The sequence below is a fragment of the Mustela erminea genome, chromosome 21, assembly GCF_009829155.1.
Source record: "Mustela erminea isolate mMusErm1 chromosome 21, mMusErm1.Pri, whole genome shotgun sequence".
Classification (NCBI taxonomy): domain Eukaryota; kingdom Metazoa; phylum Chordata; class Mammalia; order Carnivora; family Mustelidae; genus Mustela; species Mustela erminea.
This window is the reverse complement of record NC_045634.1, coordinates 11,065,168-11,093,166: the sequence shown is the minus strand read 5'-3', so window position 1 is coordinate 11,093,166 and position 27,999 is coordinate 11,065,168. Positions and strand designations below refer to the sequence as shown.

Genomic DNA, 27,999 nt, shown 5'->3' with positions numbered 1-27,999 from the left:
TGAGCCACCCAGGCGCCCAGCTTTCAAAATTTTTAAAGTATCTGCATCCCTGTTTATTCCAAGTCAAATCCAATTTTTTTTTCTTAAACAATCAAGTCAGATTTCCTCTTATGAAGTAACTTTGGGATTCCATAATTCCATTCACCCCGCGTTCCACTAAGGTTCTGCGGCAGCCCTTCACCCACGTGACATCGTGTGAAAATGTCTGCTCTGCTCCCGAACAGATGGGACCCACCGTATTTAGCAGTTTAACATGGCCACACCATCTGGTCGTGTGTGTAGTGAGGACAACAGAGGTCCAGCCATCCTTCTTTTCCTGGTGTCCTCACAGCATTCCCCAGAGCGTATGTGGCGTTACTTAACATGCTAGCCCTGTTAGATCGTCTTGTGGTTCTAAAGTTCTGAGGCCATAATGGTGTGTAAGACCAAGGACTCCAAAGGATTAAAATCGCCACATGTAATCTGGTAGAGATCAACTCTATGGACATGGCCGGAAAGCAGACAGGTACATCCCTTTTAAAGATTATTTATTTATTTGTTTGTTTGTTTATTTATTTATTTATTCATTTATTCATTTATTTGTCAGAGAGAGAGGGAGCGAGAGTGAGCACAGGCAGACAGAGTGGCAGGCAGAGGCAGAGGGAGAAGCAGGCTCCCGGCTGAGCAAGGAGCCCGATGCGGGACTCGATCCCAGGACGCTGGGATCATGACCTGAGCCGAAGGCAGCCGCTTAACCAGCTGAGCCACCCAGGCGTCCCAGGAACATCCCTTTTGAATGTCAATAGTAACCTTGAACAGAATGAACTTTTATCAGAGATCTTGATATTTAGGCTCAGGTGGCCATCACCCAAGAATTAGGAATTTGAGGTGGTTTCATTTTATTTTACATTCCTAGTAGGAGCATCTCATTACTGCCTGAAGGATATCCTTACGGAAGTTATGTGGAAATCGAGGGATTTTGTTCAGTGCCTCTTTCTGTGTGTTAACCATTTAAGGCAGTCTAAATCCCCTCTAACCCCCAGGAAAAGACCATCTACAGGCTTCGTTTTCATGCAAATTAAAATGTGAAATTCACATTCTCTTCGTGACTCAATGTAGCCTTGTGCTCCACACCATTTCTCTGTATTGATAACATTCCCCCAAAAGAGACATGAATGCTCCAACTTGTGCGGGACACACTGTTAGGAAACAGAATCTGAAAATGGCCTGAAGAAAAGAGAATCCCAGGTGCAACTACCAATTTCTTTATGTGCTAGTGAATAAAGATATTGTGACATGTTGAGCAGTTCTTAAAAAGTGTTTATATACTTCGGTTTTGATTGATCAAAGTTTTTAAGTAGCAAGATTCTGCAGACATTAAATACAAGAAGAACAGCAAAGAAGTTGTGGGAATTGTTGGTAAGATTCATTTATAAATTTCTGTCTTTTCTACTAATTAGGGAGTTGCGTTCAAGTCTTTGTAAAGAGATACTTCAGTGGTGCCCTTCCTCGAGCTTTTTGAATTTATGGTTGGGCTGCTTTCTGCCTTGGATAATTGAAAGCAAATTACATGTATCCTGTTCTCCCTAAAGAAGAAAATGATACTGATTTTATCACATCATCATCTTTATAGCTAGCAGCAAATGCCTTTATTGAGCACCCACTGTATACACAGCACGGTTCTAATCAAGGATTTGCTAGATCAACCTTTGAGGTCTCGTTCCTATTCTTACTCCTTTATTTCCATAACTTCATTAGCTTCCAAAGCCCAATTCTAATATGCATAATTTAAGTATATTCCAGATTCAGTCAGGTAATTTTTTTTAAAGCATTCTCAGGACAGGGTCGACACATACTATTGCATACACATACTATGAGAGCTTGGCACAGTTGGCTGCCGGCAACAGACTGAGATTCATTCTGTATAGCTATTTTCCAGCCTGTTGGATGCCAGCCAGTTGCCTAATGGATCATGAGTGAGTCAGTTTTATTCAGCCTCTTAGCAAAGTCGATTTGTCCAGCAGCACACGATTTTCTGTCATGTAGGGTCTTTGCCTGACCCTGCAGTGACTAGCACCGTCTGTTCCTCCATCTCTAGATTCCAACTGGGGTTTGGCCCCAGAAGACTGGTCTAGAGAATGAGAGTCCTCTTCTAAGGAGGGACAATGGTGTCATGAAAGCTTCCGGGAAGAATTAGGTAGACTCACCTATATTCCAAAGAGGGCACAAAAATATCCAGATGTTAGGTTGGCTTAATATGTGCATGGGGCAATGAACAACACTTGCCTTTTGATGACTTCAGGCCCAGTCCCTCTTGCTATTATTTTAAGTTGCTGAAAAATAATGAAAACGGAGTCCATCTGGAAGGGACTGAATGGTGTGTGCCCGTAAACCTGACTCACGGCCCAGTGTTGAAGGTCAGTGTGGCCCCTTTTAAATCTGCCCCGTGCATGGGACAAGGGACCAGGTCCAGGCAGGATGTGAGATAAGCACATCTTCTGTACCCCCATTGCTCCCCTCCAGACCTCAGAGCTCATCACGTGCCAGGCACCAGGTGTAAAATAACCACAAAATTCCAATTCCCCATTGGAGAAACTGTGGCTTAATGTATATATTACTCGGTTCCTTCTTTTCTATTTGATACAGTAAAATCAAAATCTGGGGAACCACTGTGACCCAGGCAGACATACTCTTGTGGATCAAAAAAGCTTTGGTTTCCATTCTTCATCCCTTCCAGGTCTTAAAAGTATGCAAAAGACAGCCTTAGCCTCATCGACTCCCTACTTCCATTGTGAGGAATCAGAACAGACCACTTTCCTCTTTGATTCATTTTTTTAAAATTGTCCATAATGATGCATACCTCATGCTTGTCTGCCTTCCCCTTGCCTTTTGTTTCTTCCTGTCTGGCCTAAGGAGCAGGCTCTTGGCATGATTTCAGCTGTGCTTTCCTAGCTGTTACGCATCGAGCACACTCTACCAGGTAGAGGCTAGCGTGTTCTTTTCACGGACGTTAGCAGGTTGTAACTTAATCTTCCATTCCGCGTTTCACCCCCAGAATCTAAGTGATCAGTACGCACATTTTCAAGCTACACATCTGACACGATATCCAAACTTGCTAGGATCAATTATTATCATCATTTCAGATTTGAGATTGCAGATGTTCATCCCGGGACTTTGCCAATATTCTTAGGTCTGGTAATTTTTTTTTCCCCCGTAGATGAGTGTTCCAATTTAAGTGTGTTTTCTTTTCACGAGTCTTCGATGTGTAACTGTTCTGACATTGCAGAGATTGTAGGATTCCTAATATTTAGTCTCATGAGGTGCTCCATTTTTTTTAAAAGTACTCTTTTTATTGTGTTTCTTTCCTGCTGACCCATCATTGCACTAGATCAGGTCCTTATTTGTCTTTTGAGCATGACTAATAATAATAAAGTCTGAGCTCCGGTCTGAGATTCCATATTTTAATTGTATAAAGCAGCTCTGAAGACCCAGACTGACAAGATCCCAAGCCTAAATGAAATTAGGTCATGTCTCAGAGAAATCATCCCGTGAATCAAGCAGAATGTGTGGGTGTGTGCACATGTGGGAGAGAGAGAGAGAGAGAATGTACTTGCACACAGCCCACGATGCTAATAATATTTCCTCAGACTGCAACTACTCAGGGCCCGTGTAGTAAAGTGAAAAGAGCTTGGGGGGGTAGATCTAGCATTCATGTGACAGGTTAGGACCCAAAAGCCTAGACAGAACACATTATTTGCCTGAAATCCCCTAGGTCTGTCAGGATGCTCCTGGCCCAAGCCTCTCTACTGAGAGCCAGCTCTGACTCTGACTGGGGCCTGGAGCTCTGCCTACCAGTCAGGTGTTTCCCAACTCCTAATGACACAGTTGGGGGCAGGGGGCGGGGGCAGGTGAAGTTTTCACCTACAGGTCCATCTCCAGATTCTAAAATTTACCAGCGAGGTTGTGAACTCAAGAGCTGCTAAGCAGAACTGGAGAACAGCCCTGTATCATTATCACAGTTTTATGGGGAAGTCCAGAAAAGAATAAAAAGCAGACTCATGGCGCCTTCTATACCCCAGAAGTAGACCCATCACAAAGAGGAGTCAGAAACAAATTTGTTGTAGGCAAAATGTTCCTTGTGGGATTAAAAAAAAAAAAAAAAAAAAAAACTGAATTGTGCAAATGTGAAGTTGGGTGTGTACATGTCCATTGTGATGTGGGGGGAAGCATGCTGCGGGGTGTGTGTGGGTCTCCAAATTCATTAACACTGCTTGGTCGCAAAGCACCACTCCTTTTTGCTAATATTATTAAGTGCCATCTATTAAAAAATCAGATGCCTGCAAATGGGAGTATTTAAATCGTTGGAGGAAGCAAGATAGCTTGTATCCCATTATTATCAAAGACTAATATCCAAATAAGGATATAATCAAACAACTCAAAACAGTCCCAAGACTGAAGCAAAGGAATGTCCACAGTATTCTAAGCCAGTGTCTGGATGCTGAAAATCAGCCTTACTCGTCAATGAAAGTGACCACAAAATTAGATGATTTTGACCCAAAAGAATGCCTCAGCCTCCTTTCCAAGAGTGCCTGCCAGCTTTCCATTTATGCGTTTCCCCTCTGCACCCACAGTCCCAGGTGGAAATGAAGATGGTTTTCTGTTTGTTTTGAAGACAGAGCTTTAGGTCATTGAGCAGAGTGTGAACTGAACTGAATGTGAAGGAAAGAAACTCTTCCCATCAACATCGGCAGTTTGGGGGAGACAGGGAGACGGAAAACACTACTCGGGTCTCAGAAAAGCTTTCCCCGGAGTTGGATCATGTTAGATAATGTCATGATCCTCTTCACTTTCAAAGTTAGATAATGTCATGATCCTCTTCACTTTCAAAGTTCCTTAATTACCTTAGAGAGGGAAAACTGTACCCAAGTGGTGGAAATCTACATTTCTTTTCCCTGAGTGGAAAAAAGCCCGCACTGCTCTCCAGCCGAAAGCCCTCACCAGTTTCCCGGGTTGCCTTTCCCTGACACTTCCAACTCCTCCACCGGCAGTAAGGACCCCCTGGGCCACTCCACAGCTTGAAGAGCACAAGATCCTTGAAAATTATCACCATCTCAGAAATAGCGATTATATTAAGCAGCCTCAGAATGCTTCCAGCTTTTACCTATACCTGGTTTTTTAAAAAAAAATTTTTTTAAGTGCATTGAAAATGGGAGGTAGTAAAGGCTCATGATTCTTTTCCAAGAACCTGAAAACACAAGGTAATTAATCTTTAAGGATGGTTTTGTGCGTCTGAGTTGTGTACGTGATGTCGTTTCATAGACTGGAAGTTCTGTGAACTATCAGATTGGATAGATGTTGCCTCCAATTCTGACTGCAGGACCGACTTCATTGTTAAATTGAACATTAGCGCTGACAGAACATGTTCTTCATAGGAGTGGATGGAGAAAAATTGAAGTAGGATCATGTGGGCTAAGCTTGAGGCAGTCTGATCTGTTGAAGAATTACTAGGCACACCAAAGGAGATGGTCCTGGGCTAGTCATCTCTCTGAGGTTTGCCATGCCTAGCATTTTCATCATGGGTAATTCAGAGAAACTCTTGATTTAATTACCAAATGTTTTCTACAACATATTTAAAGTTAACTATTTATTTTGGGCATGAGTAAATCAGGGAATTGCTTTATGCCAAGTACTTACCTATTGATTCTATATGTAAGAATCTGAAAAAAAAAAAAAAACCAAGAAAACTTTCTTATTGGCACATATGATGATGTGGAACTACCTTCAGATATCAGCACTCTTTCCTGGAACTGATGTGGTTCTCTGGGATAAATGCACACTGCTGTAGAATTTCAGCTCAGTTACATGACTCCCAGCAAGACAAAATGGACTAAATTTGAGCTGGAAAGATACCTAACAACAATCTATATATGTTTGAGCTGGAACTCGTTAGAATATAGCAATAGGAGACCAATCAAAAGACATGGCAATAAGAGTAAAATTGTATCACAAAAATAAATTTCAGAAACCAATATGATTTTCATAAATCAGGGAAGTATGTCTCTCTTACTTTTTATAGCATCTGAATTATGGCTTAGACTTATTAAGAATTAGAAAAACACATTTCATTGCTATCTCAATGATTCCTCGATGTCATATGGAACAGTCCCTTAGACATTAATGTGCTGAAGAGGTTAACAGCAGTTTTCAATCAGTAAACATAAGTAAAGCATCTAGGAAAAAAACTGCTTTTTTTTTTTTATATATATATAGCCTTTAAGGAACAGCTGGAGATTGGAAGAAGCGTAGAAGGAGTAGAACATCAAGAAATATGTATCAGTGATTCAGCCGTAGGAAAGGTTCATTGCAGGAGAGTTATGAGGGCAGATGGGATTTTCTAGCTCTCAAGGAGGTACAGGCTTCTGGGCATTGGTCATTCTAAGCCACAAGCCCATCTCAGGTGTTACGGTAGCAGCCATATCTGCCTCTGCCCTGGAGAGAAAACCCAGATGGTAGAAAGTCTTCAGAAATAAGGACCCATAAAAGAGTCCTGAGCACCTGTCACAAGTGATCATGACGAAATAAAGGCCTAGGAGAAGGTCAGCTGGAGACCTGGGTAGGGAACAAGGCCCCCACTTAGCTTAACTCAGGTTGGCCTTTGCAAAATGAATGGTTTGCATCCTTTCTGACTTACTGCATTTTCCTAAGGCTGGTTTCAGAGAATTCCTGGTCTTTTTTGGACGTAGAGGTGAGGTGATTGAAAAAAAAAAAAACCAAACAAACTCATATAGCTGATCCTTGGGATTGACTTTCCTTATAATATTAAAATCTTAGGGTTAGGAGTGGTTTCCAGAGGGCATTGTGTCTAACCCCTTCCCTTCAGACAGGACTTCGTTGAGATCAAGGTAATACTATTCCCTGTTTCATCTATTTACAAACAATGCACAAACCTTCCTGGAAAAAAATTCCGCAACTGCCTGGATAAAGGCCTTCCAGAGAGGAAGATCCTAACTCTGACCCCCAGTTACATTGCCAAGTATATTTCAATGTCTTAAGTAAATGATACACATTGTCGTGTATTTGGATTTGGATTCCGACTTCCTAGGAGTGCATTTATCATAGGGTCAGTTGGTTTGAAACTATGGATGAGTTATTTTGCCTGGATAAGACTGCCATGCAAATGTAACTCTGCCTTTAATTAAGTAATCATTAAAAATGAAGGTTGTCTCCTTCCTCCCATTCTGTATTTGACAGTGATTGAGGGGCTTGGTATGCCCATGGTGGCACACACAAAAAATGGAATCAGTAAATGAGAGCAGTTGTCAGACCCAGATTCTGATTAGTTAAACAGCTTGCCTGGGTAAGTGATTAATGCAGCTGTAAGGAATGAAATCTGCTTTCCTAGAGAAGTCAGAAGAGAACCTTTCATGGAATTGAGTTATGTGATAGTTGTCCGGTGATATAAACCATCTTTGAACTTAGTCAAATATAGATGTAATTTAATATTGAGACTTGAAAGAAATACTGGGAAATTAACTTTGTAAAAGAACAAAATTTTGAGGGTTTTTTTTTTATGTCACTGTATAAATGTGATTAGTGTACCTTTTGAGATTATTCTTTTAGAATTTCTTGCCTTTTGTTGTCTGGAGTTACCATTTGTCTGGAAATTTGCTAATATTAATAATGGTTCAACTTTTGCTCTAAGGTCAATATGCAAGTCTGTACTCGGTAATATAGGGGTTTGGTTATCAACATGATAAAGAAGTATTTAAGATAATATTCAGATGCACAGGGCTCTTTCTTCTGAGGGTTTAATCATTCAAACTATTGAAAAAATATTTTTATTGACAACTTTATTGTGATATAAGTCACATTGCCACAGAAGTCACCTCTTTATACAATTCATTGTTTTAATACATTCACAAAGTTGTGCAACCCATCACCACTGTCTAATCCCAGAACATTTTATCCCCCCAAGATAAATCTCATACCGGTCAGCAGTCACTCCCCATTTCTGTTCCCTGCTCCCCCAGCAATGCAAGTCCTTTTGGAAGCAGGTGCTCTGATTAAAATGCTGCATTTTTCTTTTGTGTTCGTAGCTGGCAAAAGTGTTATGAATTCCAAACAACTGATTCCACATACATAGGTATATGTATATTATGAGAATGTTTTTCATTTCATTTTTGATGAAATGAAGAATAATGAAATATTTCAGTTATATACAATTGATGAAATAATTTTGGTAATACTTTGAAATGAAGATACTAGATGAATGCTTCAATTTAACTCAAACTTGACATAAGCAGAAAGTCAAATTAGGTAGATTAAGGATAAATTCTATTAAAGAAATAAATTAATTACCTTCCCACTCATGTATAAACTGTTATATAAACTGTATATAACCACACAGATAGAACTTAGAAATGTCTTTTAAAAATCTGGATCCCTTTTTAATTTTTTAACAGCTATGTCCTTCTTCCCACAAATACAATAAAGCCTCATTCTAACTGGTACGTTGGGTTAATCCTGCCTGTCAGCTGAAAGAATCCAGTTAATGTGTGTATCTGTGAAGAGAGGCTGTGGTGAGTTACAGGATAAGGGGCAAAGAGTACAAAGGAAACATGTAATTTATAGAAGTCACTGTAGTGCACACATTTTATTTTTAAGTTTTTATTTAAGTTCCAGTTAGTTAACACACAGTGTGTTATGAGTCTCTGGTGTACAGTTTAGTGATTCAGCACTTCCATTTAACACCCAGTGCTCATCCTAGCAAGACTACACACTTTTGAAAATAACAAATACCGTGTTTTTATCAGACTCTGCTTGTTCTTGATCTGTCTCCTCCTGTAGCCCACGCCCACCCCAGAGACCCTTGTTGCCCACCCTAGAGACCCTTGCCGCACTGACCCATATTCGCTTAGCGAACGGGCTGTGCCCCTTCCGGGGTTGGCTAATTACTGACAAGCTATCGTTCCTGGGCTTTACATCTCACTAAATCCCTGATTTCTCAGCTCAGCTAAAACCTGTTTTGAGATAGGCAGAGCTGTCAACTAAAGAGCATGTGCTTAACTAAAACAAGATTCCCTTTGCTAAATGTGACCACAAAAAAATCAATAAAAAATTATAGATTAGTTACCAGTTATCATTTTCTGGCTTATATTTGTATTTTGGCCTGCTGCCTTCTGTGAAGGATTTAAGGTATTCTGACTCTGCTGCTTTCATTCGCTCAAATGAACAGAAGATAAGACGGGCGCACCTCATGTAAAGGAGAGACCTGTTTGAACTGAAACTCTCACAAGTGAATGGGGCTCCTGGGTGACTCAGTCGGTTGAGCATCTGACTCTTGGTTTCTGCTCCGGTCGTGATCTCAGGGTCTTGAGAAGGAGCCCCTCGGCCTCTGTGCTGAGCAGGGAGTCTGCTTAAGATTCTCTCCCTCTGTTCCTCTCCTCCGCCCAAATAAATAATAAATCTTTAAAAAGAAAAAAAGAAAAGAAACTCTCCCAGGTGAATCCGAAAGTCCATAAACTGACGCGGGACACCCAAGATCGTGAGATCATATAAGTGACATTTCCTCGAGACTTCATCACAAAATAAATCAAGGTGCTAGAAATTACCCAGAAATCAAATATGCTTCTAGGATTCGTTGGTAAGAGTAACGTCTTATCATTGAGCCAGCTTGACATGTAATATCAAAAATAGAAAGCCTTTGAATTATTTTTCCTGGCGTAAGTATTATAACACAAAAAATCAATAAGAAATAGATATTTAAGGAAAACAAGTCTCGAGTGCTGTCTTTAAGGCATTGATCAGAGACTGCCTACATCTAAAAACTGACTCAAGTTCATCACCATCACTTACTTCTCTCAGGAAACTTGTGGAATAATGTGTGGACTTGCAAAAATCATACCGTTCTAAGTTCAGATGTGCCTGATGGCCATACTCGAAATCATACATGGAGGAAAATCAATTGACCTTGCTGAAACAAACAGCAACTTGTGTTAGGGCAGTTGCGTTGGTAGAGATGAGCTTTCAAAGATTTATTTATTTATTTGGGGGGGTGCAGGGAGATAGAGAGAGAATCAGACTCCCCACTGAGCACAGAACCCCACATGGAGGCTCAATCTTATGACTCTGACCTGAGCTGAAACCAGAAGTCCGACGCTTAACTGACGGAGCCACCCAGGAGCCCCTAGAGATGAGCTTTCAAAGGAGCATGGACTCATGCATGTTATGAATTACTGTGAATTCTCACTTGCAACATTATCAGTCAGCTCTTGGAACTGGAGGGAAGGAGGAATCCAGAAAAGGAGATGGATCACAAGGTTGCTGAAACTATTTTAATGTGTCTTACAGTCTTTTTTTGTCTTTTTATTCTCCTCTCTTTCTAATGACTGGGTTTTTCAGCAATAATTCAAGCAAGCAGATATACCCCAAATGAACAAATATACCCTAAAAGGGCAATTTTGCTTGAGTTTAATGATGATTTACCTTAAATAAGTCAATAATTGGGTAGTATTTAATTGTATTTTCTATTTGTTTAGAAAAATGTTTTTTTATTTTAATTTCCTATGCAACTCACACAATTCCTGGCTGAGAGGATGGGAGGGTTTTTGGAGATAATTCGTGAAGCTTTTGAGACATTCTCTACCTCTTTAGCCTTCTTGTCTGTCCCTGAAGCCCGGCAGGGCTCTGCGCCAATTGGAAGCTGACCAGGAACCCTACAGAGCAGTGAGAGGGTCCCCTGACCCCTTAAGGACTCTTCAGGTTTCATCATCTCCTTAGCTATTTAGAGCGGGGCTGAAAACTATAATAAATGCTGTTAGTTTTTTTTTTTTTTTTCCTTAAAGATTTTATTTGTTTATTTGAGAGATCACAAGTAGGCAGAGAGGCAGGTAGAGAGAGGAGGAAGCAGGCTCTCCGCTGAGCAGAGAGCCTGATGCGGGGCTCAATCCCAGGACCCTGGGACCATGACCTGAGCCCTGAGCCAAAGGCAGAGGCTTTAAACCACTGAGCCACCCACGCGCCCATGCTGTTAGTTTGGAAACATCCTTCTATATGTTTGACTTCCCTGATGTGACAGACACTTTGATTTCTTTTTGTCTCATGATAGTGGAGAAACTATTCTGCTGACGATTTTTAAAATTGTTATTATTTTCACAAATATCTGCTGTGGGCTCTAACACCAGATATCTTTGTAACTATCTTTCTAACACCAGCTGTCTTTGTAACTCAACATGTGAAGTTACACATTTATGATGATTCCTAGACTTTCTAGTGGGATCAGAGACATCAATTCGGAAGTCTAAAAATCATTAACAGGGTCAAATAAAATTAGCCTGTTTCCTCCCCAGTAATAATAGGTCATTTAAAAAAAAGTTATGTTCATGAAGACACATGCAAAGTCAATTTCTTGGCTTACTGTTCTTTATTATACATCTGATACCAATCTCAAAAAAAAAAAAAAAGGAAGGGACAGCAAGTGGAAGAAAACTCTGAATTTTTCATCAGCTGAGTATTAGTTGTTTATCTGTGAAATAGCAATGGTACTTGGAATAAGAAAAAGATTTTTTCCTACCACATATAAGCAAATCTTGTGATTTAGACAGAAATGGCAGTGTTTGTATTACTTTCTCTTTATTTCTACCTATTTTTCTTCTAAAGTAGTTTCTTTCAGGACCTTGGGGACTGACAGAGACCCTTAAGTGAGAACCAGTTCTGAATGCATTTTTTTCTTCTGGTAAATTGATGGGTAAAGAAAATATAATTTATTTTCTTCTGGTCAGTCTGTTCACAGGAAGGAAAATATAGAAATGAAAATCTGTTCTTATACACAAAACATGTTTTGTTTTGTTTTTTAAAGAAATAGTAATACATCAAGCTATTTTAAAAATTCGGAACCAGGGAAGCCTGGGTGGCTCAGTTAGTTAAGCATCTGCCTTGGGCCTACGTCCTGATCCTGGGGTCCTGGGATGGGGTCCTGGGATCAAGCCCTGAGTCAGGCTCCCTCCTCAGTGGGGAACCTGCTTCTCCCCTCTTTCTTGCCCCCCTACTTGTGCTCTCTCTTCCTGTCTCTCAAATAAATAAACAAAATCATTTTAAAAAATAAAAATGAAGAAAAATTTGGAACCAACACAGCAACATTTTGCTAAGTATTTGGAATAAACGTGTTCACACAATTTAAAGTTTATATTCTGTTCTTTGGGGTCTTTTTTTTTTTTAAGATTTTATTTATTTATTAGAGAGATGGAGAGAGAGCACAAGTAGGCAGAGCAGGAGGCAGAGGGAGAGAGAGAAGCAGGCTCTCCACTGAGCAGAGAGTCCGATGTGGGGCTTGATCCCAGGACCCCAGGATCATGACCTGAGCCGAAGGTAGCCGCTTTACTGACTGAGCCACCCAGGCACCCCTCTTTTGGGCTTTAAAGACTCTTCATGGCTAACTACCCATTAATTTTCATTGAGGCAGTGTTACCACACATTCAACACATTCAAAAAGTGATGCCTTCTCTCGGAACATGCCAGAACAGTACAGTAGTGACTTCTGGTAAGGATGGTTTTACTGTCCGCGCCCCTGTGACTCCTCTGCCTGTGCTGACTGCAGCACGCTGGTTAATTTCAGATACCATCAGCGAAAATGGAATATGCTGAACAAGCACTTATACACTAATGGCTCGTTATAGAACGGAGCTGTGGCCCTTCAGTAACAAAGAATGATTCAGAGGAAATGAGTTAATTTAACAAATTGCCAGTTGCCCACCAGCCGTCTTAGCTGAGGGATGATATATGCAAGGTGCACTAAAAAGAACGTTTTCCTCGTCTTTTTTCTGTCCATTTTTCCATCTCGCATTACCCCCTGGGGAGGCAGTAAAAGTGGAGGGGGGTGCATAGCAAATAAAAACTGGGACAGCCTGGCAAATTTTTATAGTGATTTTTTGAGCCGGATTAAATGAATTGAGAGTTGAATCTTCAAAATGATCATTTCTTTTTTTAAGGGTCTATTTATAATCTGGATATTTTCAAATGAGGAGTGGTGATACGTCAGGCTTAAGTCTTCTGAAGATCTGCTAAATTGTAGAAGTAGCTTCGCAGAAGATGCAGTGAAAGAACTTTTGTATAACGTATATGTCATGTTTACAACGTTAGAAACAAGAGCTTTCATATTTTATGATGAGACAGCCGCAGAACAACCAAATAAAAGGGGTGCTTCAAAATCCATATCAGAAGGCACGATTTTATTTCCCAAGGCTCAAACCAGTTTAGGTGTGCGAAAAGTGCATAAACGTTGCCTGAGTTTCTGCACGGTAAATCTGACGATTCCCTGCTTTGTTTTGCCATTCCTGTAAGAAAATTAGTGGAATATGTTCAAGTATTTCTCCTTGAAAAAATCACTGAAAATACAGTGTTCTTCCAGTCATAGCACAAACAAGCTCATGTTTATCATTTACAGGCAGGTTTTATTGGTCCTGAGGCATGTAGTTCCCCCACCGGTCCCCTATTCATCTGCTGATGGCCAATAAAAGCTATAGGAAGTCTCATCAGTGAAATTAGTAATCTGTGGGGACGGAGATGCATTAATGCCTGTCATTCGAGATTTGTGATCTTTGGGCTATGCTTTTTATGACCATTGAAAATATTGGCTTGCCTTAATAAAACGTAGAGTCGTTTCTGTTGTTAAATATATTTTAAAATGTGAGCACAGAAGTATTCTTTGAGAGCCAAATGAATTTTTTTTTAATTTAATAAAGTACAGCTTTTAGGACTAGCAATCAGTGTGTGATAAGTGACCACATATTTTAACTACTTTCTGCTATCCTTGACAAAAACTGCTAAAAACGGCAACAATTTTGCTTTGGAGATTTATAGAAGTGGAAGATACATAAAGAACATTAGATATTTTTCCGTTTTGTAATGGGATCTCTTCTTGATCCGCTCTTTATTTCTGGTCTCATCGTGTACCAGTTACAAGTTGGCAAATTAGAACCAGGATACTTGAGATTGAGATTAATACGTATCATTCTGTGGTCTGTAAAGTCTCGTCAGAACTTGCTTAAACATGAAAATTGTTGAGTCTAGCCCAAACCACTAGCATCACGGATAAACTGTTTCATTCCCTCCTTCTAGTCATAGGACCTCAAGTTGGAAGAACTCTTGAATGCTCCCAACTCCAACCCTACCCCCACTGCAATGAGTCCTAACCGTTGGGGTTTCCTCACTTAGAAGAAAATGCCCGATTTACCAAAGCTTACCCATTTTATCTTTCGTTAGCTATGCAGATTTTTTTTCATATATTCAGCTGAAAACTGGTGTTCCTGTCGTAGTACCCCATTTCTGCCCTTTTAAATAAACACTCCATACATCCAACTTTGATATATTCAAAGATTAATACCCTTTGCCTAGATTCTTCTGCAACAAACACCAATGCCATCTACCTTCTCAGTATGATAAAATTTGAGCCTCCTAGCCAAGCAGATTTCTGTACACTGAATAAGTTCCATTTTGCCACCATTCTTTCCACTCTTTTCGGTCAACACAATTTCCTCTTATGTGTCATTTCTGCCTCTTCTGGGTCTCCACGCCCGGAGCCTGCTAGGAGAATTCGTGGCATGTAGCTTGGAAGGTGTCTCTGCATTTCTTCACGTTCTCCCCTTTAACCTGCAGGACCCAGAAATTCTCTTCTATGCTTTGGCGTTTGTGCCGAGAGCAGAGCAGTTCTGTCGCACATTCGGCCTACTCTGGGGACTCTGGGGACTCTGGGTGTCCTTTCACACCACAGTGTAGTGAGACCTATAGATGCAGAATATTGTTAAAACTTGACTTTGAGCGTTTGTGCAGTACTCTATTCCTGTACTGCTTTGAGCTCAGAAGCAAGCCTTTCTGCTGGCAATGTTAGTGACTCCTAAGTCATTATTGCCTTTGGACTTGCATCTTGAGACTATCCAAGTGCAGAGGAAGGCAGGTCGATTTTCTTAGCTTGGAGTGAGTTTGAATTTGAAAGCTCCCCTCCCCCTTTGGTTCAATCACAACAGAAATGGAGTGGAAATCGCTAAAGCATGGCAAAAGTATAGAAGTGTAGTTGTAATCTTTTTGCCAATTTGATAAAAACCAGTTTGGGGGCTAAATGAAAAAGTATAGCCTTGTGGTTTGTTTTTATGACTCTGTGTGTGTGTGTGTGTGTGTGTGTGTGTGTGTGTGTGTGTGTGTATGTGTCCGTGCATGCCCGCACATGTGCATATGTGTATGTGATTGTACATCCTCTTGGCTTAAAGAAAATGTCCTATATTGTTAGAGTTGCCTGATAAAGTCTAGGGTACCCAAATAGATTTTGCTTTCTGATAAACAGTGCATAATTTGTTAAAGTATGTCCCAAACAGTCCATAGGGAATCCTTACACTAAAAAGGATTCATTGTTTATAGGAAATTCAAATTTAATTGGGTATTCTGTATTTTTATTTGCTACATCCAGCCATCCTGTTTTAGGTGGGCCGGACGGCTAGTGAATCTTGATCTAGGAATGGAACTGTACTCCTTCTAGAGAAGGAAGTGGATCTGTGCCTCGGATAGATTGTCTTTTTAACTTTGAGAAGTGAGGACTATTGATTAGTAAATGGCAGGAGTCTCCTCCCTTTTGTGTAACCCACACTGCTGGGAGGTTGGGGGGCAAACAGAGAGGCCAACATCTAGGATTCTCCTTGCCTTGGGGCTGTGTCTGGAGCAGAGAGATGATTTTGCCAAGGGATCCAGGAGTGGAAGGAGCCGGAAGGCCAGGGAAAATAACTAAGAGCCAGGAATATCAAGTTTATCATTAAAGACAAAGGTTTAGCCTTAGGCTGTAGATTAGCAAAAAGATAGGAATGAATTGGATTCTTTCAGCAACCTGAACCTGTGGGTCTTGAGTGGTGGCACAGGACTGGAGAAGAATGGCCTGATTTTAAGCCACAGGGATAGAGTAGACGCCCATGGTGTGAGGGACATGAACCAAGTCAAGAGGAATTTTCTTGCAGAGAGATGATTTAGCAAAATGAGATATATTCAACTGATGACAGTGTTCCAGACCAAGGTTTGAATACCTCTGCCAGCTTCACAAATGCTAAGTCTATGTCTCTGAGGGGTCTGAGCTGATGGCAAGGTAGTAAAAGCAAAGCTTTGTCACTGCCAAGTTCATCTTAGATGAAAACTTAGCCAAAGATTTTCAGAGAGATCCAGAAGTAGGCATAGATGTATTTGAATATTTTATCTTTCCACTAAATGGGGCTGGTAAGGATATGAGTAGACAAATAAGAAAAGGCATATAGAACTGTCCTATTTTATCTGAGACACTGTGATACACCACAGAGCAAATCAAGTGGAATCACTTCGGCGTGATGTCTGGGAAAAGACTTTGATGCATGTGATGGCCAATTTGCTTTTCCTAAGTTAAACTTGAGAATTACAGTCTTTAAGTCTGTGAATATGTTTAGATGTAGCTGTGTATATCGTTTCCCAAGATCACAGAATTATAAAATAACAGTGATTTATTTTAAGAAAATTTGACCACCATTTTCACTTAGGAATGTTAGCCTATAATGATGACAACGATTGCAGATCCTCAGAAAGATTTTTTAAAATTCCCTTGTGGTAGTTCTTGAGACCTGGACGTTGAAATTGTAAGGTAGGAATAGTGGGGGCTTGGGGGATTTTTCTCAAATAATATTTCATTACATTGGTCTTACATAATTCAATTCAGTTGCTCATTAAAACTCATAGTCAAAAGTAACCCTTTAGAGTAGGATTTCAACAAAAGAAAGCTTTAGAAATGAATTTTTTTGTTTCTTTGAAGATAAGTGCTATTTAATTACTATGAAAGTTAATATAATTTCAATTATTTAGTAAGTTTACGAAGTCCTATTATGAAACCAGTTCTTTTATTCTACAGATATTTGAAAATTCTAAAAACATAAAAGCAGTGCATTTTAAAGGAAAGGGCTTTTTGTTCTTGGGTGCAATACTTATTCATTACTTGATAAATGGTTCTTTTAATTCAGTTAATTAGAGTAATTTATAACCAATTATCTGATACAGCCGACTTGTCATTCTATATCTATAAAATAAACATGCATTGTTATATTTATATGGATTAGTCGCAGTAACAAAATACTACCTACAATAAGTAATAATACTGTCCTAGGCTAAATTTCATGGCCAATGATATTTAGAATTATATCAATAGATTTCTGTACTAAATATTAAAATAATTGAACTTTGAATTTTCCATTAAAAATTATATTATTAAAAGATTGAAGAACAAGCCCCTGGCATTTTCAAACTGTGCACTTCAAAACCGAGACATGAATTAAAAGTATGTCTATAAGGTTCATGGTATTTGTGTTTTGTTTCTTTCAAAAGGAATGTGGGTTTTTGTTAAAATAAGTTGTTGCTGCGGCTGCCTTTCAGAAAATAATGCTAGTCCAAGCTTAACAGCAGGAATATCTAAGACTAAGACATTTTTCTTTTAATAAATGAAAATGCTGGAGATCCTCTTCCTCCCCGTCCCCCCCCCACCAGCTTCTAAAATCATAGGTACAAAGTGTTTTTTGAAGCTGTGTTTTGTTTTGTTTTGTTGTATTTATTTTTTAAGTTTCTTTCTTCCCTGAATTTCTGTGTAGTTAACATACCGTGTTTTATTAGTTTCTGGGGTACAAGGTAGTGATTCAGCAGTTCCACATATAACTCGGTGCTCCTAGTGGTATTTCCCCCACCCCCCCATCCTCCTTCCCTCCGGGAACCTGTAAGGCTGTACTTTGTGGTTAAGAGTCTGGTTTTTTGGTTTTTCTCTTTTTTCCCTTTGTTTTGTTTCTTAAATTCCATATACAAGTGAAATTATGTAGTATTTGTCTTTCTCTGATTAACTTATTTCACTTAGCATTATACTCTCTAGATCCATCTGTGTTGCAAATGGTAAAATTTCATTCTTTTTTTCATGGCTAAATAATATTTCATTCTATACATACCACATTGTCTTTATCCATGATCTATCATTGGACATTTGAGCTGCTTATGATTTGGCTATTATAAATAATGCTGCTAGAAACATAGGGACCCATATATTTTTTCAAAGTTGTTTTTCCATTGTCGGGGTAAATACCCAGTAGTGGAATTACTGGATCCTGTGGTAATTCTATTTTTAATTCATATTGCCACCAACAGTGCACAAGGGTTCCTTTTTCTCCACATCCTCACCAACATTTGTTGTTTCTTGTGTTTTTAATTTTAGCCATTCTGACAGGTATGTGTGATATCTCATGGTGGTTTTGATTTTGCTTTTTTTTGATGCCAACTGATTTGAGCATCTTTTCATGCATCTGTTGGCCATCTGGATGTCTTCTTTGAAGAGAAGTCTATTCATGTCTTCTGTATGGAGGCACCTTTTGAATCAAATATTCCTTCATTATCATAGGTAATCTGTACAATAGAGTGGCAGTCTTTGTAATTAACTCCAAAAGGTTAAATCACCTTTATTATACTTACATTATACCAAAATGAGGTCTCGTTTAGTTTCTCCTTGGCACATTGAAGTCACTCAATAATTATTATTTCCTTTCCCTCAGTATCTTTCCTCAGACGTGATAGAAACAGTGAGCTACAGCAACGAAGTGTTAACATAAGGTTTTCTTCTCTGTTGCTTGTTATCACACGTGGGAACGTGCAGCGCCTTGTATGGGAGTCATTTCTTTATGGCAGCTTTCAGCCGTGGACTTTTACAACAGAAAGCAAGCCCTTTAACTCCACAGTGTGGTCCAGGCTGATATTTGATACTTACATGGTTGTTTGTTGTTTTTTTTTAAATGAAGTAATTTAACATATTGCTTTTTCATTTTATTATGGGGGGAAAAAAAAAAAAAACATGAGAATGTTAACTATTCGCCATGCCAAAGCTTCCCTCTCTGTCCTCAGAGTTTTTCTCAAGGACACTAAACACTCTTCCTGATTACTTTTCATTGATTTCTTGACATTTCTGCTCAACATCGACTGCTTATTTTTATTTCTGCTCAACATCGACTGCTTATTTTTAGGAAACAAAGGATGCTCAGCTAAAAATGTTAATGGAGCACTTGAAAGTACAGAGTTCGGTGTCTCGGTCATGTCTTTTACACAATTGCAGTTTGAAAAAACTGTATCATGGCTTTGCCGTGTGCCTCAGTTGTCTTATTTTACTGCAGAGAGAAACGTAAAGTTCTGGGATTCTCAGAATTCTTCCAGAGCTTGAATTTATTTTGAGCAAATCTGTGACTTACCCTACGGTATTTTGGGTTTTAAATAAGTAAAGAGTAGGCAGAGTCAACTGAAGGAAAAAATTAGCAAAAAAAAAAACAAACCTGAATTACTAAATAGAGGCTAATGAAAATGAACCAACTCAACTCTATAGTATGCATTCTTATTACAATTTTGCAGTCATCTGCGGTCAGTCAACACTTTAGTGATATCTGCTACTCTCTGATTTGTCGCATTAGTTTTCTTAGGACTGGATATGCTAAGCAAATCTGATGAGATAATCCTTACATGTAACCTAAACAAAAGGAAAGAAGGCTGTCTCATGTGAGCTAGTTGGAATAGCCCATTTCCATATGAGTTGCTTATTTAAATTACTTGATTGTCAGGACTTTCAACTAGGAGTGCTATCACAGGACCCATTTTTAAAACCATCTTGTAAGTGAAAAAAAAAATTTAAGAAAAACCTTCTTGTAGGTGATTTATGTCATATGAAAATGAGGTTAAAGAAAATTAGCAGTCAACAAAATGAACCTAATTTCAAATGTCACTGGAAATCATTTTTCATTATACATGATTTATTTGCATCTCTTAGAGGTACGCCTTTTTTTTTCTTTCCTCCCTGTTTGCTGAGTACAATCACCTTTTAAAGGATCTGGTGACATTAACATTGCATTGAGGTCAATCACAGATCTGATGCAAATATTAAATACTGTGCAGGGATCATAATTAAATTTAGCATTTTGTTTGGAATAGTTCCTGTTGCCATAGCTCCCCAGTGATGTGTATCACTCAGCAAATTTATATTTGTAAGTGCATTTATAATATGTGCATGCACAATTTCTCTTAGCTTCATAAAGCTATAAGGTAGTTTATTCTAACTTTGAAATAATTAATAGATAAAAATTAATTTTCTTAAAAATAATTTTGAAAAAGAAAATGGGGATCAACCAAATGGAGATTAAATAGAATCCCTGCAGTATTGTTACATAAAATCAATTTCTTAAAAAGATTTTATGTTTAAGTCATCTCTGTACCCAACATGGGGCTTGAACTTAAAACCCCAAGATCAAGAGTCACGTGCTCCAACACTGCCTGAACCAGCCAGGTGCTCTGCCAGACTGAATTTCTGGTAACTTCCCAAATGTATCCTAAACTACTTAGGATTGGTTTAGCTTTCGAATTCTTAGCAAAGCTTAACAGAGAAGATAACTGTGTTATTCTGAAACAGACAAAAGGATACTAGATAACGTGGACTGAGCTTTCTCCCCTGAGTTTAAGACTTTAAAAATGTTGATTTGAACAGCAGTGGCCTCCCGTCTTCTGCTAAGAATACATAATCTAAAAATAACATTTTTTAAAAGATTATTTATTTATTTATTTATTTGACAGACAGAGATCACAAGTAGGCAGAGAAGCAGGCAGAGAGAGAGGAGGAAGCAGGCTCCTTGCTGAGCAGAGAGCCGGATGCAGGGCTTGATCCCAGGACCCTGCGATCTTGACCTGACCTGAAGGACCCTGCGATCATGACCTGACCTGAAGGCAGAGGCTTAATCCACTGAGCCACCCAGGCGCCCCTGAAAGTAACATTTTAAGTCTCATTCCCTGACATACAGTTTATAAACACAGGGGAGTACTCAGAAAGTAATGCTTTCTGGAAGGTGGTAGAAAAGGGCTTCTCGGGACGCCTGGGTGGCTCAGTTGGTCAAGCAGCTGCCTTCCGCTCAGATCATGATCCCAGCATCCTGGGATCGTCCCACATCGGGCTCCTTGCTCAGCAGGGAGCCTGCTTCTCCCTCTGCCTCTGCCTGCCATTCTGTCTGCCTGTGCTCGCTCTCTCCCCCTCTCTCTCTCTGATAAATAAATAAAATCTTTAAAAAAAAAAAAAAAAAGAAGAAAAGGGCTTCTCTAATTAATAGCCTGTAGAAAAGATTTTTTTTTGTTGTTTTCTGTTTATTTTTAACTACAAGTTCAGGTACGCAGTTGTAGAATGAAAGACCCATAAGATAGGATGCTTCGCTGGGCCTGGAAGCCAACCTGCCTTGGAGTCTCTCTCCACGTTATGCGTTATCCTGCGAACACAGGCGGGGCTTAGGGTTACTGTTACTGCTGTAGGGCTAGAATATTTGGCCCACTACAGATATTTAACAAATTATCAGTCTTCTTGTTCTTTGCTGTAAATTGTCTTGCCTTTACCATACAGAGAAGTTGTTTCTTCAGCATTTATTTCTCCTCCAAAAGAAGGGGGGGCAAGGGAAGGAGGGAGGAAGAAAAAGAAAAGAAAAGAAGGAAAAGATAGGATGTTATAATTTATGGCAAACATTATCAGTGCCAAACGCCTGCTGGGCTAGATGAATATGATTTTACCTCCAATGACAAGATTGCCAGAGAAAATGGTTTTTATGGTATAAAGAGGAAAATGCTGGAACACCTGGGTGGCGGGTGGCTCAGCAGATGAAGTGTCTGACTGTTGGTTGACGTCTCAGGAGTGGTGAGCTGGAGCTTCTGCATCAGGCTTTGTGCTCAGCAGGGAGTCTGCTTGAGATTCTCTCTCTCCCTCTGCCCTACACCCATTGAGCTGCTTTCTGTCTCCAAAATAAAGTCTTTAAAAAAAAAAAAGAGGAAGATGCTTAAGAAGAAAATATAATACCCAGAGAACTCTTCCATGTCTGCAGCCACAAAAGGTCTTCTTGCTCTGCTTCTCATTTCCTTTTCCCATCTTGAAGATTTCCTTAAGTCCAGGACATGGTAAATAGCATACCCAGTAGAAATGGTAGTGGTGAGCCTGTTTAAAGTATTTTTGGATCTTTAACTCTTAGCTTCATTGGGATATAATTTATGATGTGTCATAATCCTAGAAATATGACTATTAAGAATGGATAGACCCTGGGGTAACTAGGTGATGGACATTGGGGAGGGTATGTGTTGTCATGATTACTGGTTATTAGATAAGACTGTTGAATCACAGGCCTGTACCCCTGAAACAAACATTATATGTTAATTTAAAAAATTAAAATAAAAAAAAAAAAAGAATGGGTAGACTTATTTCTTCTATAAGAAGAAAGGCAGCAGAAGCGTTGTGTTCCCAGAAAGATGGCACTACTTTTTAAGACTTCACACGAAGTCAGATATTGGGTAAGAGAATTCATGTGAGTCAGCCAGATATGGCCCTTTTACTTACACTTTTCTCTGTGAGCCAGCAGTGATTCAGATGGCTAAGTCTCCTGCGTGTTGTGGAAGCCACGTCCCAAACAGTGTTCTTGTAGACCTCAGTTTCAGCATAGGAGGGAATCAAGATCATTTTTCTGACTTTCTTGTTCCTAAGACAGAAAAATGCAGTTTCTGTCACAGGTAATGATGACAGTCCTGTTTCATTTGTTACCACCTTTTTTCATCTTTCAATTTAGTTTCCCTTTGGGATACTATATTTAGTGGGCATTGCCCACTAATAAAGAGTTCATAGCCTTATACAAGATGATAACCAGGTCCATTTGTTGTTATTGTTATTCTTTTTTGACGAAAGGAGTTGGACGTTGGGGATGAGAGAAGCATGACAGGGAACTTAAACATGCTTTGCCTTATTAACAGCACTGTGTTGCTTCAACTTTGTTCTTCTGTGCTCTTCAACTTTGGAATAATTTTTAAAGCACTTGCCTCCTATTTTAAAGTATGCCTGGGGAATCGGAAATGCCACACAGAGCAAGTTCCGTATTTGGACTCAGTACCAGTCCATGTCGACCCCTTAAAATGATTACTTCTCATCTCACTTTGAACATGTCATTTGACCTTATTAAGTCATCCAATTTAGCTGAGCATGGAAGTAGTTTTCTTTGTGATTTTGATTATAAAATGCTCCTGACCGTTTGAGGATAGTTACGGCTTTAGAGTCTTTCCTGTAATTGCTTATGATAGTGATAGATTTCTTCTGTCTGGACCTCTGCCCCTATGGTTCTCTGATCTAAGAGCAGTTGGAACTTTGTTCTGACCTCATGCTATGCCTAGTTAGAATCTCTTTTAAAATAGAGCAAAGTTTTTAATAAAGCTGATACATTCATTATCTCTAGACTTGGATCTTTCATACCTTCTTTCGCAGAGTTGCTGAAATGGTCGTCAGTATTGTCTAGAGCATGGAGCACTGGTTCCCCCAATTAGAAGACCATGCATGACCGTTCCTAGCGTCCTCACCTGCTCTCTTTTTACCTCCACCTGTACACTTACTTTGCCCATCTCCAGAATGTGCTTCTCCTTTGAACAGATCACCCTGCCCATGGAGCAGATTGCATGTCATTAGACTTTTTCAATTTCAACATGTTTCCTTATGGTCATGTTGATAACGATTATTGTTCTGTGTTGGAAACTCTAACTTCATGTCAGGATTGGAAGCTACACTTCACGATAAGTTACAGTTTCCCAGCCCATCAGCCCAAGGAGAGTGGTGCATTCAACAGGAAGAAAGAGAAATGGAGGCAGGTAACCTCCTTGAGCTTAGAAAGTTTGTCTAGTTAAAATGAACCGTCCTGCGAGATCACTTAAATTTAATCCTTAAGGGATATTACAGCCCTATTTACATCACAAAACTAGCATCTCATACCTAATTGAATTGAACTTCAAATTGACTCTCTAGGTCCCTAGAAGTACTATACTAGGATTTCACAGACCCAACATCTTTCCTGTTCTCTCCTTTGCCCCCTACATCCACCATTTGACTACTTTCTGTTTGTTTTCTGACTTGCATGGGTAAGATTTTTTTTTTTTTTTTTGTATTTGTGGCCAACATTTTTAGTGGATAGTACTGTGGGTTTACCAATGCCTAGTTCTGACTTTAAAAGAAATATTTTGACACCATGTTTTCATTTATAATTTCCATCTGTTCCTCCATGTGTTGTGCTTGTCCACCTTTGAACAACTGAAATTCATCATTTACAACTAAAATATTTCACAGATAAAATGGTCTTTGAATCCTGAAGACAAACAAGCATACAAATAAAAAAGGAAAACAGGCAAACGAAGCATCCAAGCTGGTATTTGGAGGCTTAAATGTGACAAAGGGTAAATAAAGTTGAGTTTAAAACGCTTTCAAGAATAATCATGTAGTCTAGTATTCTGTTAGCTAATGAATTAACATATAATATTAATTTATTAGAGTGACAAACAAAAGCCTAGGAAACAAAACTGGGGGCGGAAAAAATCACAGGATACCTTAATGAAGGATCACTGAATTCTTAACATCTGTCTGCTGATTAAGATCCATTTATATTATCAACATTTAATTCCAGGGACTTGTGTGATTTCTGTAGAACAGTGAGTCACTTCCCTGAGTTCTTCATACCTTAAGAAAAATCCAAGTACTAGCGTTTTTTGATATAACATTAGTCATCAAGGACCAAGGAGAAGGAAGCCTTCCAACAGAAAAGCGCTCAGCCTGTAACTGATCTCTGTTCAGAGGCAGTTAACATCCCAGGGACTAAGCCCGCAGCACCCCAAAAAGATGTGTGATGAAGAAAAATTCTCTGATTCTTTTAACGTAAGTGTTTTTTATTTCAAAATTCTTCAGAGGTAAGGATTTCTTAATGAGGTGGCCACGAATAAAACAGGACTTTATGAAGAATAAGTTTGAGGTCTGATTCCTTCCCCTTAACAAGATCTCTTTGGCTTGGTGAAGCTTTTTTTCGTGCTTTGAAATAGAACCAGAATTTGTGTTTCATCTGTTAGCTACCCTTGGTGGGGTTCAGAACCATAACTGACCCTGCACAAGTCTCATTGTTCTGGTGCTTCAGTCACTGGATTCTGAAGTGGATTCTGTAGTCACTGGATTCTACTGAACTGCAAAATTCACTACTCACTAGTATTGGCAGTGCCTGTTTGAACAGAACTAGCAATGCAGACTCCTTTTAGTACCATTAGTACTGCAAAGTGTTGGCCTTCTTGAAAGCTTCTGGAGAAGTGACAGATCTCAGCTGAAGACACTTAATTCTTCTCCCGGAATTGTATGGCAATGCGAGGGATTGAATTGGCAAAGTGGACCCGGTTTGGGATCTGGTTTTGTCTGCCTGGGCTTGTCCATGGTCTTGTAGAGCCGTGCTTCCCTTCCAGCAGGTACACTGAGCAGCCATGAGTCCCTGCTTTGAGCTGTTTCCTTGTTCAGTGTTTGGGCGTGAGGCACCTTTGTAATAAATGGAAAGAACAAAGATGTGTATTTAGTCACATACCTGCAGCATCTACAGAAATGGTTTATGTTTTAAAAGGGGGAAGATCATGTTGTTTCCTGTCTTGTTAATTTTGGCCATTCTAACTGGTGTAAGGTGATATTTCAGTGTGGTTTTAATTTGAATCTCCCTGAGGGCTAGTGATGATGAACATTTTTCTTGTGTCTGATAGCCATTTGTATGTCTTCATTGGAAAAGTGTCTGTTCATATCTTCTGCCCATTTTTTTTATATGCTTGTCTGTTTTGTGTGTTGAGTTTGAGGAGTTCATTATAGATCCTGGATATCAACCTTTCGTCTATACTGTCATTTGCAAATATCTTCTCCCATTCCGTGGGTTGCCTTTTTGTTTTTTTTGACTGTTTCCTTTGCTGTGCAGAAGCTTTTGGTTTTTATGAAGTCCCAAAAGTTTATTTACGTTTTTGTTTCCTTTGCCTTTGGAGACATACCTTGAAAGAAGTATTATCAACCTTTCGTCTATACTGTCATTTGCAAATATCTTCTCCCATTCCGTGGGTTGCCTTTTTGTTTTTTTGACTGTTTCCTTTGCTGTGCAGAAGCTTTTGGTTTTTATGAAGTCCCAAAAGTTTATTTACGTTTTTGTTTCCTTTGCCTTTGGAGACATACCTTGAAAGAAGTTGCTGTGGCTGATATCGAAGAGATTACTGCCTATGTTCTCCTCTAGGATTCTGATGGATTCCTATCTCACGTTGAGGTCTTTTATCCATTTTGAGTTTATCTTTGTGTACGGTGTAAGAGAATGGTCGAGTTTCATTCTTCTACATATAGCTGCCCAGTTTTCCCAGCACCATTTATTGAAGAGACTGTCTTTTTTCCACTGTATATTTTTTCCTGTTTTGTCGAAGATTAATTGACCATAGAGTTGAGAGTCCGTATCTGGGCTCTCTACTCTGTTCCACTGGTCTATGTGTCTGTTTTTATGCCAGTACCATGCTGTCTTGGTGATCACAGCTTTGTAGTAAAGCTTGAAATCAGGTAACGTGATGCCCCAGTTTTATTTTTGTTTTTCAACATTTCCTTAACGATTCGGGGTCTCTTCTGATTCCATACAAATTTTTGGATTATTTGCTCCAGCTCTTTGAAGAATACCAGTGGAATTTTGATCAGAATGGCATTAAAAGTATAGATTGCTCTAGGTAGTATAGACATTTTAACAAGACAGGAAACAACATGTGTTGGAGGGGATGTGGAGAAAGGGGAACCCTCTTCCACTGTTGGTGGGAATGCAAGTTGGTGCAGCCTCTTTGGAGAGCAGTGTGGAGGTTCCTCAAGAAATTAAAAATAGAACTTCCCTATGACCCTGCAATTGCACTCCTGGGTATTTATCCCAAAGATACAGATGTCATGAAAAGAAGGGCCATCTGTACCCCAATGTTTATAGCAGCAATGGCCACGGTCGCCAAACTATTTAAAGAACCAAGATGTCCTTCAGTGGATGAATGGATAAGGAAGATGTGGTCCATATACACTATGGAGTATTATGCCTCCATCAGAAAGGATGAATACGCAACTTTTGTAGCAACATGGACGGGACTGGAAGAGATTATGCTGAGTGAAATAAGCCAAGCAGAGAGAGGCAATTATCATATGGTTTCACTTATTTGGGGAGCATAACAAATAGCATGGAGGACAAGGGGCGCTGGAGAGGAGAAGGGAGTTGGGGGAAATTGGAAGGGGAGGTGAATCATGAGAGACTATGGACCCTGAAAAACAATCTGAGGGGTTTGAAGTGGCGGGGGGGGGTGGGAGGTTGGGGGGACCAGGTGGTGGGTATTATAGAGGGCATGGATTGCATGGAGCACTGGGTGTGGTGAAAAAATAATGAATACTGTTATGCTGAAAATAAATAAATTAATAAAAAATAAAAAATAAAAAAAAAAATAAAAGGGGGAAGATCAGACACTTGGGTGGCGTCTGCCTTCAGGCTCAGGTCATGATCCTGGGGTCCTGGGATGGAGCCCTGCTCCTGGCTTACTGGGAAGTCTGCTTCTCTCCCTCTCCCTCTGCCGTTCCCCACTCCTCTTGCTCCTGCCCTCACTCTCTCTTTTGCTTTCAATGAATAAATTTTAAAAAATCTTTTAAAAAAATAAAAGGGGGGAGACCTCAGCTCTTTATTATGTATATTATATATAATAATTATATATAATTATTATAGCTCGGTGAGATGGAGGTGTTTTGTTAGTCCATATACACAGATAGATGTATCACCACCAAAAAAAACTAATAAATTATATCTAAGATCCTATGTGAGGACCTTAAAATTCCCTGTTTCTGGCAGTGCAGGGAAATATTGCCAGGCAAGCCTAGATAAAACACTGACCTCTACTTTTTTTTTTTTTTTTTTAAAAAAAACAATGTGCTTCAACATACCCTTCAGTTTTACTATAAGCGGGATGATTTCCATAGAGTTTTCCCCACAACCAAATTATGTATACATACATCTGTACACATATGTATAATAAAACAGCAAGGCCACATGATGATCGCAAGACACTAAACATATGGCCCTGTTTTTTGTTTTTTGTTTTTTGTTTTTAATAATTGTGTACTTTGGG

General features: G+C 39.4%; 1 protein-coding gene and 1 long non-coding RNA gene across 3 annotated transcripts in view; both read left to right on the top strand.

Annotated features, from left to right (window-relative positions):
- The window catches only part of NRG1 (neuregulin 1), a 1,102,231-nt gene that overhangs the window by 1,021,179 nt on the left and 53,053 nt on the right, over nt 1-27,999 (top strand). The gene's annotated exons all lie outside the window — the stretch shown is intronic.
- LOC116581606 lies at nt 3-5,714 on the top strand. The gene is made up of 2 exons (XR_004282133.1): nt 3-505; nt 761-5,714. It is a non-coding gene; the product is annotated as an uncharacterized LOC116581606 (long non-coding RNA).